Source organism: Aquarana catesbeiana, linkage group LG03 (genome assembly GCF_042186555.1).
Source record: "Aquarana catesbeiana isolate 2022-GZ linkage group LG03, ASM4218655v1, whole genome shotgun sequence".
NCBI classification, from domain to species: domain Eukaryota; kingdom Metazoa; phylum Chordata; class Amphibia; order Anura; family Ranidae; genus Aquarana; species Aquarana catesbeiana.
Window position 1 is genome coordinate 505,667,765 of NC_133326.1, and position 12,005 is coordinate 505,679,769.

Sequence of the window (12,005 nt, forward strand, 5' to 3'; positions counted from 1 at the left end):
TTGCCCATCAGTGCCACCCATCTGTGCCGCCTATCAGTGCCGATCAGTGCTGCATATCAGTGCCTCATCATCAGTGCTCCCTCATCAGTGCTGCTTCATCAGTGCCCATCAGTGAAGGAGAAAACTTACTTATTTACAAAATTTTATAACAGAAACAAAAAAAAACCCAGGGAGCACCTCACTGGGAGTGTGTTTCCTAAAGCATGCCTCTCTGCTTGTTTGAACCACCAATTACCTTTAAACTTTCCAAGTGGGGTTAAATCTAATTTGTGGCTGAGAAACTGTTTAGTACTGATATTTTTTTTACATAAGGCTCTAGGCTGTGGGTTTGTTTTGGAATTTCTGCCCTGCATCGCAAGCAGGGGTTCTCAGATCCTCAAAAGGTACTGGGGAGCTTTAAACATTACAACAATGTCTGCATAAAAAAAAAACATACAAACTGTGCAGGTAGGCTGTACTTAATCTATGTCTCCTGGTTTGATTTATAATTTTGACTGTAGTGTATCTGTTAATTAGCATGTTTGGGCCTCCTTCTGAAAGTACTTACTTCTTGGCAGCCCTGCTCATCTTCCGACTTCAATATTCTGAGCCACTGATCTGAAACAAGTTTGCAGAGTTTTGACTTTTCTTGCTGCATCATGATCCAGGTACCTAAAAGGTGTTCAGGCAAGGGAAAGTCAGGCAACTAGAATTTTCAGAAGGAGACCCTAATGTTCCTATAATTTTTTTAATGCTTATTTGCAATGTTTTTCCTTTTCATAAACAATTTTTATTGAATGCACATGACCAAGGCATTTGACTTGTGGATCTATTTATGGGAATACCTGCGTATTTTTGATCCAAATTACAGCAAAGGGCTCCAGCTCTTATATCAAGCTCCAGTAGCCAGGATCTTGTTCAATGGCAGGGTCTCCGATCTGTTCCCCCTCTCTAGAGGCACACGTCAGGGATGCCCCTTGTCCCCCTTGTTATATGGCCGTGCCGTGGAATGCAACGTGCCTCTGAGCTCGCTAGGGAATTGACCCTTAAGAAAGTGTCAATTCCCCAGTACAGCCTCCTTCCTCCTTGCACATCATAGTCCCTCCTCTTTCAGGAGTGTCTAATTACTATGTGTACTGTCCCTATCCTTTCACCCCTTCCATCACCTCCCTAAATATAGATGAATACCTGAGGATGAATTAATTCCCTGGCACAGTCCCTCCCTTCTTGCTAAAATATAGCCATCTTCTCTTCAAGGAGTATCTAATTACTCTCTGGGCTGACCTAGCTACTCTCTACATAACCTTTTATGTAGCTACCAGGGGAGGAGTGAAAGAGACTACTATGTAGTTTCAATTGAGTCTGCTGGGGCTGCCAATATCACATCCAAGATGGCAGCACCCAATAGCAGTTTCAGGACTTTTACATGTCTACATTAGGGAGGTAAAAATCATACATTACTTTAATAAATGGCATGGTGACAGGGTCTCTTTAAGGTGAACATAAATCTCTAAGTATGTATAGTGCAGATCATATGGATCTCCCATGGGGCACAGAAAAAAGTTGCGTATGAGAAAAGGGAATGCATGGACTTTGAAGAAAGTATTAGATTGCACACTGAGATGACAAGTCCCCTTTAACTGAACCTGTGTCACTTATTTCCTTTGGATCTGCACCAAACCTGTCTGGCTGCAATGCCTGTGGCTCTGCTTATTTTAAAGATAATGTTTCCTTTCTCCTACAGTATCACATGCAATGCACTCCCCTAGTATTTTATCTTAATTTATGCAAATGTTCTTTCTCTACCATACAGTATTATTATTTCTGAGCTGCATGATACATTGATGAGATCCTCTGTACCTTTTACTGGGAACTTGCTATTATATATTATCTAATTATCTCTCACAGACGGTTGTGCTGCTCTGGCAAATGTATATTAGTTATAAATAAGTGATGATACAAAATAATAATCTCTTCAACGGCATTTGGGAACAACATTTTAAACCCGCTCACCAACTTGTTACCGCATTCTGTAATTCTGCAACTGTGCAAAAACTGTCATCATCTAAATTAGAGGGAAATTTTCACTTGGTTGACAATTTTTTAGGATTCTAAGTATATAAAAAAATTCACATTTTCACCCCAGAAAATAAAAAGATCATAAATGTCTCTCTATCACTCTACAATAGAATATCAAGAGACCCTGCCAATAACTTTAAAGCTGACTTTAGTTAAATATCTTTTCTTCTCTACAGTTTTAGCACTTATACTTTTTAGTACCTTTAATGAATAATGTCCCTCAATTTGCATCTGCAGGGCTGTCTTGTCCTCTTCCTGCTGCTGAACTTCCCTTGCAGTGGAGGTTAACAACTTTGGATCTCTGGGTCTTCACTAGCAATCTGTGAATGGGGGAGAGTCTAAACAATCACAGGATTCACTCCTCCATTCACAGATCTTGTTACAGGCATTGTAATCAGTGAAAGAACTTTTCTCAACAGAGGAGGGTGCAGAAGGGATGTGACCCCTTCGGATCATCTGTACTGCAGTTAAGATGAGAGACCCAAAGCTGTTAACCCCCACAGCACCAAAGGTTCAGCAGCAGAAAGAGGTTGGGCCATACCTTCAGTGAAGATTTATTTAAATTCCAGCAACCTGCATATCATGGGACATACTTCATTACAACTAAGTTAAAGTGTATGTTACCTCAACACAACATTTCACACTCCTGATATGTATCTGTTGCACAATAATGGAAGGGAATATACCCCAGTTGAAGTCCTCGTGGACGAAACGCGTCGGGTTTGTTATGCCTGTCTTGCCACAATCGAATTAAGCGCTTATTTTATACTTACCTTGTACCTGGTCTCCATTCCTGTCTTTATGAGCCAGAGTGCTTTTTATTTCAAAACTTTTTATTAAAGCTTTGGAAAACTGATTCACACTATGGGGAAGTCTTCTCTTTAATCCTTCCATTTGACGGCCTACATCCACTTCATGGAGATTGATTATTGATGAGCGGTTTAATCCTACACCATAGAGTTCGGGAGCCAGTGAGATTGGAGGAGGTCGTTTGGTGAGTGCTTCCACCGTTCATTCTTCCCGTCTGCTGTGGACACAGTGCTGCATTCATCATTTCCTGCTCTACAGTAAGCCCGGTTGACTCCCAAGCCGCTGGCTGGTGAGTCCACCACTGCCGGTAAGGGTATTTTTACCTGTCCCTATCTACATTACAAGTCTGATCATCATACCATACAGAAGCCATTCCTGGATTCAGGGGTCCCACACAATTAATTCCAGTAGAAGTCATATTTAGCCAAGTCTTTAGATATATGTCGTATAAACTCTCTATGGACTTTTATTTTACCTTTGAACATATTTTTAATCTTAAATTGTGGTGGCAACATTATTAGCACAAATGTCTTTCTATTTTCTTCTGTTTCTGAGTCGCACATATTAACTTAGGGTTTATGCACTACCATGTTTCCTGTTATGGGTAATTAGATATTTAATATAGGAAGAGATTTATAGATCTTTCCATGAACGTATTATTTGTTTGTTCACATTTTTTGAGCCGTATACATTTGATTTTAATGCATGTATTTTTTTTTTTTATATAAATAGACATCTCATAGACGTAATCATAGAAGTGATCATCTCACAGATACACATATCTTATTATAACAGTTAAGACTATATACAGGAGAAGTCCTGTTTCACTAAACACCTTATTGTGCAAAATTTAACCTCCAGATTCTCATTCTGGTGGGTCTTGCCCAATAATGAACAATATTCTTTTAGCGCCACACTTTATTTACGTTATTTATTCACAATTTGTCTGATTGTTGTGTTGGCTGCTTTTTACACTTTGGGTTAGCGCATTATTATTTTTGGATATAATGGAAGGGAAGAAGACCCTCACCATACCAACATCCAATATATATATATATATATATATATATATATATATAAGTGAACAAGTCAAAAAATTGGTGGACTTTGTGGGCACATAATGCATCGACGAGCAAGTTTTTGGAGGCATTGCTGGATCAGAAATTCTTCTCTCACTTTGATACATTATCAAATCAATTTTTGTACCCTAGATCCAGCCCTCTGTAACTGCATTATTGGGTAACTGGTAACTGTGTCTATACAGGGTGTTGTTTATATGTTGTTTATAAGTTTTTTAATTATGCTGTAATAAAATGTATACCTTTTTATTGATTCGCCCTCTCATTATGTGCCCACATAGTCCACCAATTTTTTGACTTGTTCAATCTTTATATATGTTGCACAATGTTGTTGTGTTAAAAAGTGTCCTTATTCTCTTTGCATTGCTTCCTTTGCAGGAAATTCCTGGTGATCTGCCAGTCCCCCTGATTTCCAATCTCAAATTGACCACGCTAGACATGGTAGCACATCTATCCTAGTGAGGTCAGTTTTCTGGCTGTGCTGGGAGCACAATCTGTTTGTCCCCCAATGGCCAATACTTGTGCTGACATGCTCCCTTGCACAGTTCTTCACTGAGAAGACCAGTGTACTGCTGTTTCTCTGCCTCCTATTGACACGCCCCACCTATCCATGCCCCGTATGTAAATGAGAACAGAGGTTATGAGATCACTTATAGAAAAAGATATTTATAATGTTTTTTTTTTATACACATACACAAATGTTTGCCTTGCATTTCTATTTTACATGGAATGGGTTGTTTTACAAGGTAAGTATTCACATATACTTTTAGTAATGTACAGTAATATGCAAAAGTTTTCCGCAGGTGTGAAATAATGCTGTAGTTTAAGAATGTTTTCAGAAATAGAAATGTTAATAGTTTATTTTTATCAATTAACAAAATAAAAAGTAAATGAACAGAAGAGAAATGCAAATCAAATCAATATTTGGTGTGACCACCCTTTGCCTTTAAAACAGCATAAATTCTTGGAGGTAGACTTGCACACAGTTTTTGAAGGAATTCAGCAGGTATGTTCATCCAAACATATTGGAGGCCTAACCACAGATCTTCTGTGGATGTAAGCTGCCTCAGATCTTTCTGTCTCTTTCTGTCTCTTTCTGTGCAGACACTCTCCAGTCCAGCGAATAAACTGCCTCCTACTACAGTCGAATTTTTTCAAATTTTGACTCATTAGTCCAGAGCACCTGCTGCCATTTTTCTGCACTCCAGTTCCTATGTTTTCATGTATAGTTGAGTCACTTAGCCTTGTTTCCACATCAGAGGTATGGCTTTTTGGCCGCAATTCTTCCATGAAGACCACTTCTGACCAGACTTCTCTAGACAGTAGATGGGTATAATTGGCTCCCACCAGTTTCCACCAGTTCTGTGCCGATGGCACTGCTGGACATCTTCCGACGTTGAAGACAAATAAGTATGATGTGTCTTTCATCTGCTTCATTAAGTTTTCTTGGCCGACCACCAAGACCAGACTGGAAATAAAAACCAGCCCTGGAAAAAATGTCATACCAGCCCCATAGCCTTATTATACCAGCCCAACATCAAAACCATCATAATGTCATTATTTATTTCCTTGTTCGTGAAAGGGAAAACCATGCATTTTAAAGCATTTGAAGAGCGTATTTTATATATATATATATATATATATATATATATATATATATATATATATATATATATATATATATATAAATATAGTATATATATATGGCAGATATAAAAGCACATAGGGCTATATATATATATATATATATATATATATATATATATATATATAAACATATATATATATATATATATATATATAAGCAAATTCCAGTTAAAAGTGGTAAAATTGGTCCATCATCAAGTTGCGCCCCAGGAACATGGGGGTACTCTGGTTTCCAGAGACCACCTTCCACAGAAAGAATGGGGGGGTTACTGATATAAGGGGGAAACCTTTATATCAGTTCCCCTTATATTATTGTATTCACTCCCACTTCAGACTTGCCTGGTGGCGCTGTCACTGACCTCCTCTCAGGTACACCATGCAGGGCTCAGTTATACGGCTCCAGGTTGGTGACTCTGGTTTTATCCTATAGTCTCCTCTCCACAGTCCACATGTTTTACTTCTCCCTTGACCCCCATCCTGGCGGCACTCCTACTCTTGACTCCTCTCAAGACTCCCCCTCAGAGACTGCAGACATGATATAAGAGATGGTCAGAGGTTGCGAACATAGTACAAGAGATGGTTAGAGACTGAGGACATGCCATAAGAGATGCCTAGAGACCGTGGACATGATACAAGAGATGGCTAGAGAATGAGGACATGATACAAGAGATAGGTAGAGACTGTGGACATGATACAAGAGATGGCTAGAGACTGAGGACATGATACAAGAGATGCTCAGAGGTTGTGGACGTGATACAAGAGATGGTCAGATGTTGCGGACATAATACGAGAGATGGTCAGAGGCTGCAAGCATGATACAGCAGATGTCAGAGGCTGGAGACATGATACAGTAGGTGTCAGAGGCTGCGGGCATGGTACAGGAGATGGTTAGACACTGAGGACATCATACTAAAGATAGTCAGAGGCTTGCAGACATAGTACAAGAGATGGCCAGAGACTGCAAACATGGTACAGGAGATCAATGCAGCCTCATCAGTGCCCATCAAATGCAGCCTCACTTTGCCCATCAATGCAGCCTGGCTCTGCCCATCATTTCAGCCACACTGTGCCCATCATTACAGCCTCACTGTGCCCATCAAATGCAGCTTTATGATGCCCATCAAATGCAGCTTTATGGTGTCCATCAATGCAGCCTCACTGTGCCCATGATTGCAACCTCACTGTGCCCATGATTGCAGCCTCACTGTGCCCATAATTGCAGCCTGACTGTGCCCATCAATGCAGCCTTGCTGTGCCCATCAATGCAGCCTCACTGTGCCCATCAATGCAGCCTCACCATGCCCACCAATGCAGCCTCTGTGTGCCCACCATTGCAGTCTCTGTGTGCCCATCATTGCAGCCTCTGTGTGCCAGCCATTGCAGCCTCTGTGTGCCCACAATTGCAGCCTCTGTGTGCCTACCATTGCAGCCTCTGTGTGCCAGCCATTGCAGCCTCCGTGTGCCCACAATTGCATCCTCTGTGTGCCCACAATTACAGCCTCTGTGTGCCCACCATTGCAGCCTCTGTGTGCCCACAATTGCAGCCTCTGTGTGCCGTCCATTGCAGCCTCTGTGTGCCCACCATTGCTGCCTCTGTGTGCCCACTTTTGCAGCCTCTGTGTGCCCGCCATTGCAGCCTCTGTGTGCCAGCCCAGTCTCCAAAGGGAGGGGATCATGCTCCGCTTCAGTATGTGACAGTACATGTTGGCATTCATGGTTCCCTCATTGAACTGTAGCTCCCCAGTGCCGGCAGCACTCATGCAGCCCCAGACCATGACACTCCCATCACCATGCTTGACTGTAGGCAAGACAGACTTGTCTTTGTACTCCTCACCTGGTTGCCACCACACATGCTTGACACCATCTGAACCAAATAAGTTTACCTTGGTTTCATCAGACCACAGGACATGGTTCCAATAATTCATGGCCTTATTCTGCTTGTCTTCAGTAAACTGTTTGCGGGCTTTCTTGTGCTCCATCTTTAGAAGAAGCTTTGCTCTGGGACGACAACCATGCAGACCAATTTGATGCACTGACAGGTTGACCCCCAACCCCTTCAACCTCTGCAACAATGCTGGCATCACTCATACGTCTATTTCCCAAAGATAACCTCGGGATATGACACTGACACCGTGGAGGCAAAATGGCTAATTGGGGCCAAATTGGACATTTTCACTTAGGGGTGTACTCACTTTAATTGCCAGCGGTTCAGACATTAATGGCTATGTGTTGAGTTATTTTGAGGGGACAAGAAATTTACACTGTTATACAAGCTGTTCACTCACTACTTTACATTGTAACAAAGTGTCATTTCTTCAGTGTTGTCACATGAAAAGATATAATAAAATGTTTACAAAAATGTGAGGGGTGTACTCACTTTTGTGAGATACTGTGTATATATATATATATATATATATATATATATATACAAACAATCAGGGGTTAAAAGTCTAAATATCACAGTCTTTCCTTTTTCCCTATCAGCTTCTAACTTCAACTTGTTCACTAAGGCCCCTTTCACACTGGGGTGGGGGCGGCGTCGGCGGTAAAGCGGCACTATATTTAGCGCCACTTTACCGTCATTTTAGTGGTGCTATTCGCCCACTAGCGGGGCGGTTTTAACCCCTGCTAATGGCTGTAAAAGGGTTAAAACTGCCCGCAAAGCGCAGCTGCAGCAGCACTATGCCAGCGGTATAGCCGTGCTGCCCCATTGATTTCAATGGGCATGAGCGGTGAAGGAGCGGTGTATACACTGCTCCAAAGCTGCTGCTAGCAGGACTTTTTTCACCGTCCTGCCAGCGCACCACTCCAGTGTGAAAGCCCTCGGGGCTTTCACATTGGAGAGACAGCAGCGGCTGTTTCAGGGTGCTTTGCAGGCGCTATTTTTAGCGCTGTAGTGCCTGCAACGCACCCAGTGTGAAAGGGGTCTTAAGCATTGACAATAAAACCTAGAAGCTGATTACTATACACAACTGCACCAGATTCTATGTACACCAGTTTTAGTAAATCTCCCCCACTATTTGTCTTCCCTATGTCCATGTACACTGTTGCAGAAATGGTCTTGGATGTGCAGGCAGACATCTTCAAAGTACTAGACTGTAAGTAACCAAAGAAAAATATTCCTTACAAGGAATAATATTTACAGAAATAGAAAAGAGCACCTGGTAGAATTTGAGCTGCTTAAACTTTTAAATCCTCTGATATTCTTTAATACTCTCTAGAAATGTCTGTGAAATCTGGAGGACATAGAGATGAATACTTGAGCTATGCTAGACTGCAGCTGATGCTTATGTAGGTATAGGATCAGAAAATAGCAATTTCTAACTGAGTATGGATTTAGAAATACCTGGGAATAAAACTGCTAGAGGTCAGACTTGAGACATGCTTTGCAGCATTATTGGAGTAAAAATTGACATTACTACATGAAATCTTTGATGTAAAAATATATTTTATGTGTATTCTATGTACAGTTAAAGTAAACAAAATGAATGAGCAGCCAGTTATCTCTTTGCACAAAAACTTATTATGCATTACAAAATGTTTGCCATCTGTAACCCATGGGTAAATTTCCATTCACTTCTTGTCCTGTAGACACAGCAAGAAGTATGAGAAAATCTTTTTCAAAGTGAGGTAAATCCCCTCTTGAACATCTATCACCAAAACAAGTGTCCCCACTGGAAGATTTTGGGCTCAATTCCTGTGCTGGTGACAATTTAAAGCTCCAGGCTCAAAACTTTCAGTTACATATATTCCTTAATAGCCACAAAGGATGTAAATTCACTTTGTGAACACCAAATGCCTCTGCAAGCCCAGTTATCACCTTGCCAAGTAGCAGTGACATCATAACAATATAACATAAAAAAAAATCTGCGCTAAGGGTCACAAAATTCCTCAGTGAAAGAAAGCAAACATGAGTATATAACTCAAATAAAGTATAGCAATCAAATGTGAAAAGAGGCAGCTGCACCGAGGTAAAAAACAGGCTGCTGCACTCACTGATACAAGGATACAGACAGTACATTGTACACATGAAATAACGAGGGTCCTTTGGAACCTTGATCATGTTTGGGTGACATTGTATAAAGGTCCTACAAAAGCTCCAGAAGTGGCGAAACATGTACATGAAACAACCAACTTTTGTATTGTGACCGCATGACTTTTCCTGTTCTGGTTTTCAACTTTATTCATTTTTTAACCATGTATGTTTAAATAAAATTATGAAATTTGTAATATCAATTTGATATGATTTTTTGCACCTCAAAACTCCCAATTTTGTTTCTTGGTATTTCTCTGAATATAAATGATTCAAGTTCATAATAAAACTGCAATTGTTTTGATCTTGAATAAAAATTTGCGTCTTCCTCCATCACATCAATACACAGATCTTCTTACTAGATGTCTAGACCCTCAGTATAAGAAGTTTACATTTGCTTGTTTAAATGGTGTAATCCACCAGATCGGAAAAGAGAAGGTAAAAACAACTCTATAATTAAGCCTTGTAGGCGGGTCAAAATATGTAGATGAGTATAGCCAGAAGGAGTTCAGGCTGAATCCGTAACTTTATCTCTTTATATAGTGGCTGGGTTCTGGTGTGTGGGGTTTCCACCTTCTGTTTTCTGATCTGTTTCAGCTAGCCTGGATGAGCTTGTTTGAACTTCACCATCCGATCTGTGCTTTGGACAGCAGGGGGAAGTTTTGAAGTTTTTGTATATGGACCATGGTGTAAACCACCAGTCATATAGATGTCACTCATATGTGCTCTCAAATGTAATCAGGCCAGGCAATGCCTCTTGACAGTAGTTGTGACGAAACACGTAGAGCGGTGCTTCAATGGTGACATCATCATCACGATCACTCACCAGCTGGAGTGAAGCATTTTTGCCGGATGTGCTTTTAATTTACACTTATTTGTGAGTACCTCTACTTTAGAGCCAGTTCACTCCAGATGCAGTTCCGTGCGCTTTTTTTCTGGACTAAAAATGCATGCACAGTGTTTTCCATGTACTCCAATGGCTCTAGTTCACACCATGCAGTCAGTTTCCGGTTAGTTTCTGGTGCAGAAACTGCCTGGAAACTGATCGGAAACTGACTGCATGGTGTGAACTAGAGCTATTGGAATACATGGAAAACACTGTGGATGCATTTTGTGCAGAAAAAAAGCACACGGAACTGCATCTGGTGTGAATAGTAAATAGAGTAAATTTAGTACTACATTATGGAGTTTCTTGTCTTTCCTTGGGTGCTTTATTGCCTTGCTGGTGGTTTACACTATTTCAAACAACGCATATAGAACTCGTATACAGTGGGGTCTAGGCATCTGAAAAGCAGATATGTGTATTGATGAGGTAAAGTAAGAAGCATTTTTTTACCAAAGATCACAGTGACTGTAGTTTTATTATGGACGGAGTCATTTATACTATATATTTTATATGTATTATTCTGATGTGGTGGTTTATGATGTGGTTTTGTGTTCACAATAACTCTTGTATATGACACTTTAATTTTTAGTCTTTTTTAATGCATTCTATCTTCTTTAATGTCTTCTTTATTTATTTTGTTCATGACTAAAAAAATATTTTTTTCATTAATTTTTATTTTAGTAAGGTTAGTATAAAGTATAGTTAATAAATATTTTATATTTATTTTTATAGCCAGTAGATAGCGTTCAAGATGTATTATTTATTAGGCTAATCCTAACAAACAAAACTTTTTACAGAGCTTAAAGGAGTTGTAAAGTCAGAATCTTAAAGGAGTTGTAAAGTTATGAATTAAGATAAAAAGCCTTCTGTGTGCAGCAGCCCCCCTCAGTCCCCTAATACTTACCTCAGCCTTATCTCTGTCCAGCGATGTCCACGAGTGGCCATCTGAGACTCTCAGTCCTGATTGGCTGAGACATGGCAGTGACAATATTGGCTCCCGCTGCTGTCAAAGTCAGTCAGCCAATCAGGAGAGAGAAGGGTCGGGGTCGGGTCACAACTGTGTCTGAATGGACACAGGGAGCTGTAACTCGGTTCGGGTGCCCCCATATCAAGCTGCTTGCTGTGGGGGCACTTGGCAGGAGGGAGGGGCCAGGAGAACCAAAGAGGGACCCGAGAAGAGGAGGATCTAGGCTGGTCTGTGCAAATCCACTACACAGAGCAGGTAAGTATAACATGTTTATATAAATGCATACTGTACCTGTGTTTGTGCTGGGAGTGTGTTGCATGGCGTGCTCCAAGCACAGAAAACAAGCTGTCACGGGCAGCTCCAGATCCTGTACTAGCAATTTGGAGTCCGAAGAACAGTCTCTCCATCACATGATCACTGTAATAGCCTGCGATTGGCTATCATAGTGATCAGAAACTGTACAGCCCACCCCGGTAGTCTTTCTCATCTTGAATGGAGAAAAAATACACATGTCTGAGTAAAGAA

General features: G+C 40.7%; 1 long non-coding RNA gene across 1 annotated transcript in view; it reads right to left on the reverse strand.

Moving 5' to 3' along the window:
• Positions 1 to 400: 400 nt before the first annotated feature.
• The window catches only part of LOC141134610 (uncharacterized), a 52,300-nt gene continuing 40,695 nt past the window's right edge, over positions 401 to 12,005 (reverse strand). Inside the window, exon 4 of the long non-coding RNA XR_012243234.1 lies at positions 401 to 651. This is a non-coding gene — a long non-coding RNA (uncharacterized lncRNA). The remainder of the gene's footprint in view (positions 652 to 12,005) is intronic.